General features: G+C 32.3%; 1 pseudogene; it reads right to left on the bottom strand.

Moving 5' to 3' along the window:
• Nucleotides 1-2,065: 2,065 nt before the first annotated feature.
• LOC120179102 lies at nt 2,066-4,950 on the bottom strand (annotated as a pseudogene).
• Nucleotides 4,951-6,000: the final 1,050 nt, after the last annotated feature.

The raw sequence follows: 6,000 nt of genomic DNA, 5'->3' as shown, positions 1-6,000 counted from the left end.
GCTCGACTCGAACTCGAAATCCTGAACTGAAGCTCGTGAGCAACTCAAAAAGGCTCGAAATGAAAAAAATTCTTAAACTTAACTCGATTGAAACCTCAAACTTAAAATCGAACATGAACCTTAAATACATGAAAATCTTATTTTATTTTAAAAAAAATCAATACATAAATATTAATATTATTAATAATTTATTTTTCTTTTTAAAATAAAATCTTAATATATTATATTTTCGAGTTGCTCACGAGCTTTTTGAGTCAAATATCGAGTAACTCGTTTTGGCTCGTTAAGAACTCGAGTCAAGCTCGAGTCGAATCCATTCGATCGAAGTATTTATCGAGACTTGATCGAATTAATCTTAAATAACTCGCAATCTGTCTCGTCTCATTTATAACTCTACTCCCGGGAAACGCAGGTCCAATCGGCTAGCCAATCAGGTGACAAAATTGCTACAAATTGATGACTTTGATGGACGTATGTTCACAACAGCACCAATAGCAGTACAGGCAATGGTGCTTGAGGACAGCTTAGATAATTATAAGTATTTTGTGAATAGTTAGTTTTCCTTACCAATATATATATATAATATTAAAAAAAAGTTATAATTATACTTTTAAGATACTTGTGATTTTTAAAATTACGAATAAAAATCAAATCAAACGAATGAATTATATTAAATCAATTTGGTTTAATTAAATCTTTTATTTTAAAACTTTATATAATAATTCATTACAGTAAAATTTGATTCTTTATTTGTTAACTTTGGATTTAATTTTTAATTTATTTTGAAAAAAAAATGATTTTGCTTTATTATTTTTTATATTATTTTAAAAGTTTTGAAGCCTTTTTATATATTTTTTTAAAATATAAAATAAAACAAGATATTATATGTAATGTATTGAAGTTATTTTCACTGTTTTAGACATAAAAATATTTTATATTATTAAAAATATAAAACTATAAATAAAATTTAATTTGATTTAATATAAATAATTAAAAAAATTAAATTTTATGAATTATAAATCTTTTCAATAACGTTTATAATTTAAACTCAATTTATATGAGATTTTTTCAGACTTGAATAGAAATAGTTCATCACATATAGCAAGTATAGTTGATCGGTTGATCAAGTTGTTTATCTTTATTCTTCCTTATCTTTTTAGGTCATGGATTCTATACTTACTATGATGCTCTCATTTCTTCTTCCTAGAATTCTCACTTCCCCTTTCTTTCAGATAAGATTAGGATTAGCCTAAGAATTTGCACACAAAAAAATATCACATATTATTGCATTAATTTAATGGGTAAACCACATTGGTGATAACTTATGTTTTTAGTATGTTAGATTTCGATCATTGATTTTGAAAATACTTGGTGTAGATCACTTTTATTTTCGTCACTAGATCATTAACCTTTTTACTTTGTTGACGTTACACGTTAGTAAAAATGGATAAATCTAAATTTGACCCCTAAATTTTAGACAGAATATTAATTTAACCTTAAAATTTACATAAAATACTAATTTAACCCACAAACTTTATATAAAATATCCATTTGACATCTAAATCAAACAGTTCACTTCAATGGCCACCACTCATCACCTTCACTAATCATCATCAGTTTTCATCACAGTGCACCATTGACCATCATCGTCAATGACTGTTGGACCTCAAAATTTTTAATTTTTTTTAATCTCCATAATGCGAATCTAATATCTCTTGGTTATTTCTCTTTGTTAGTATTACGTAGATAGGTTAACTCACCATCTTTCTTTCTCAACTTTAATTTTGTTTCCCTTTTTCTCACTACCATTATTAGTGATATATCTTTTTTCTTCACCAGAGAATGAGTTGCCATAGCCTAGCAGCCCTTCAGTGAACAAATCAGAAGAGAAGGGCATTTTCTCCATTTTAATGAAAGCCCAATCCAGACCAGTCTACAAGCCATTTCACTTTTGATAATATTTCCAGATTAAATTTAAACATTTTATCATTAAATCTAAATAAAAAATTATTAAATGAACGATAATGGACACCTCTTTAGTTGTCTATATGGTCCAGTGAACCATTTATCCCTACTTGGTTTGTTGGTCGAATTTGCTAGGGAATCCTTGTACCCTTTTCAAGCACATTACATATACGAGATCATATGAAAGGAAAATACAGGTAGGAGATATTGGAATTTACTTTGTAGTCTACAAATCCTCTGATCGACTTAGATTCGTTTCGTAGTAATCGTAAGCTGGCCCCGTTCTTAAGAACAACAGAAAACTTGAGATGAGGCCTAACAGGGAAATGCATCCCCAGCTAATGAATGTATGCATATAGCAGTCCTTACCCATGCACACCATTGCTTCCTGCAACACGTTTTCATTTATCGGACTTCTCACTTTAGAATCATATACTAAAGCTGCAAGGAGACCGTACAGGAGCGATCCGATGGGAATGTTGGTGATCAGGATATTGTGATTGATACTCGCACTATTAGGCCCGAACAGCTCTGATGTGATGGAAACTGCTGCTGAGAATACAAATCCGGAGCTTAATCCTATCAATGCCGTGCTAGTAAGCAAGGCTGCCTCACTACCTGAAACAGCAAGCAAGAAGAAGGCTACGGGTGTAGGCACCAAGGCAACCGCTAGCCACCCAGTCCTTGCGAAGTTCACCTTGCTGCATTGGCAAGATACTCAAGCTATCAAAATTTTCTGATGTTATGTATGCATGTAAGTATGCTATCTGCAGTAAATACATACCCGTGCAGGAAATCTGGGGCAGCTGAAAGCAATCTACCAAAGAACGAGAAAGAGGAGTAGAGAGTCACGACAGTACTAATATTAGAGTCGTATCCGAGTGATTGTGCAATCTGCCCGAGATTATTGCTATAAACCAGCCCTATTGTTCCTCCACAGAAATAGGCCACATAATATAGCCAGAAATCCGACTGGCACACTAGCAATCTTGCAGAGTGTTCCTCACCGAGCATTTTTAACCTGCCTTTCTCCAGTACTTTGTCAAAAAACCCTTCTTTGTTTGTTGCAGAAAATGGCTCAATGTTCAAGCTATTATTTTGATCCTTTTCTATCAACTCCTTGTGGAGCTCAAGTTCATTAGGGTCATCCAAGGACGGAATTAGTACGAAAACCCCAGTTTCTATCACAGGCAATGCCAGGTAAACACAAAGGTAGGAACAATAAGATTAAGGCACCCAAAAGGAGAGTTCGTGCCCTTAATGCTTCGGAAGACAGTGAATTTAAAAGTAGAAGATATAAGCCGGTGATTACAGCTAAAACATTTAACATAATGAAAATAAAATGAATCCCGACTAATAGTATTGGCGGACAGAAGCTGCAACGGCGGTTGGTGGATGACAGGAATGAGAGCTATGCAGGATGCAAGAAGAGGCACTACCGCATTTAAGAAGGGATAGAGGGTGTCATCCTCAGGGTTTATTGCATTGGCAATTAGAGTGTACAACGCAGCACTTACGCCGTTGAAGCTGATGGTAAGGGACAAAGCAAGTGCTCTGTTGTTCGGGAAATTTCTGATGCACAAAACAAAGCACACCGTGTTGAACCAAGTGATGCTACAACCAGCTACCAAACACAGAAGAAATACCTGCCAATGAATTCACAATTAAACTAGGTTAGTTTGCAATGAAACGGTGTCTCAGAAGTTATAAAAATGCATTACATAAGCAAATGTTTTCCCCAGTTCCCTCCAAGCATGCAGAGAGATATATTAGCTCAAAGTATCAGCACCAATGCATAACAGATTCACACGTCTGAGCGGAGTCCTCGAATAAACACAGATAGATCTAACAAAAAACTAAAGTAACGCATTCCAAAATGTCGGTAAAAAGTCGAAAGTTTTGAATCAATTTTAAGACTAACTAATCCTTAGATTTCAAACATTAGTTGATCTGATAGCAGAGTGGTTAAACAGAAAATCCCATATTACCCTTACCCTATGGTCCTCCAAACTTCTAGAAAACTTGGAAAATTTGAATCATACACATTCAAGTCCAAAAAAGTGTGTCAAAAATTAGTTGAGAAAAGGAATTATGGGCAAAAGTTTGGCGAGGAATTTGGTGAGGAAATTTTTTAAAACTGTTAGAAAAGTATTCCTTACTACTTCAACCCTACACCAAATTTCTTCTTCTTCTTCCTCTTTTGTTACTTGAATCAATTGGATTAAGTTGTTGGTTAGCTTTATATTTCATTTGCTAAACTATCTTACATTTTTATATAGGAATTAGACTTCAGCTTTTGTGATCATTTTGATTTTGTTTGGAGGAGTAAATCTCAATCATTTATTATTTTCCTGGAAACAAGATCAAAAATAAACTTAAGAAAGCAAGAAATCCTAAATATAGAAGAAAAAAATTGAAGAAAATGAAAAAAAAAATCCCTGAAAAGAGAAGAACAGATTAAAAATCCCAGAAACGAGAGAAACCAAGTAATCCAAACAAGTACAGATTCAAGTTAAACAAAGAAAACAAGAATCATTTCCTCTCTCATATCAATTCATTCCACACCACCGTGAAAGAGCCTTGAAAGATGAAGAACTAACCAGGAAATAAGGCATGGAGATGAATTGTTTGATGACAAGCCATTGAAGAGCATAGCCAAAAAAGCCGAAGAAAGCAGCCATGAACATGACAACCCACAATGGGAAATACATCAAAAACACCCCAGAGCACCACCCAAACGCCTTCCCCATATCCGAAGCAACGGACAAATAGTTGAGCTGCACCTGAGATATCCCCAGAACTGATTTGAAAGTGGAAGAGTAGGACGAGAAATCGAAGTTGGTCCCCGTAAAAGCTTGTATCCATATCGTTGCCACTAGTATCATCCACTTCCTTGATTGCACCGCCATTGCCAAAAGCTTCGTTTACCCCCCACAAAGAAAAAGAGGTAGAAGAAGCGCAGAAACTCGAGCTGGGTGTACGTATGTATGGCTAATTATTGTGTTGGAAATTTGACCTTTTATTGTTTTTTAACTGGGATGACGAATTTCTGTTTATATTAAATCCAAATTTATATATGTGGATAATCGTGCAAATTGATTTGTCTGATTCGATCTGATTTTATGATTGTTAGATCTTGATATGATTAAGGGTAAGTTCTCCATTTGATCATCCATTTATTATTTAACTTTTATTTTAGTTATTTTTTTGTTATTTAATTATTATATCTAAAAAATGTATACATATCATTATGTTTTAATTATTTATTATCAAAAATTAATAATAATATTGATGTGTATAATATCACGTCAATACTAAAAATTAATAAAAAGTACTCACGTTAATATCATCGTCAAAAAAGTGATGACAAATGATCAAAATATAATCGAAAGATAACACTATGTATAATTTTAAAAAATAACAATTACATAACTAAAACATAGGTTAAATAATAAATGAACAATTTTTCTATTAATCTAAAGTAATTATAAAACAGTAGTGTTCAAAGATTACTCTCTCTCTCTTTGATTAAGCTAAGATGATAACAAAGTAGTATATGTTTCAAATACTTTTAATCATTTGACAATAAACGCTCAATTATCCTACCGCAACCGTTAGTATTTGAACATGTGACCTCTAGGAATAACAACGATTCCTTTAACTACCGAGGTAAATTGGTTCGTGCTTCAAAGATTACTCTCAACTTATAAATAGATAATTAAAAAATTCTTTACTTTATGATTAATAATATAATATAACTTAAGATGAATATAGTGATTTTAATTAAAATTTTCAAGTTGCAGACCTAATTTCTTATCTAGAAATATTAAAAAAATGTATATTATTTTTATCTTGAAATTTATATTTTATTTCCATAATATATATATATATATATATATATATATATTAAGTTGAAGTTATGAAAAATAATTTATTGTGAACTGACAAGGTTGTTGAACCTAACCTTATTGAATATTAATTGTTTATCTTGAATTAAGTTACACATTTATTGTATGAGCTGACCCGCAGTGTTTC

Source organism: Hibiscus syriacus, unplaced genomic scaffold (genome assembly GCF_006381635.1).
Source record: "Hibiscus syriacus cultivar Baekdansim isolate YM2019G1 unplaced genomic scaffold, ASM638163v2 tig00112402_pilon, whole genome shotgun sequence".
NCBI lineage: Eukaryota > Viridiplantae > Streptophyta > Magnoliopsida > Malvales > Malvaceae > Hibiscus > Hibiscus syriacus.
The sequence above is the reverse complement of the archived record's forward strand: the minus strand, read 5'-3'. Positions and strand labels throughout refer to the sequence as shown.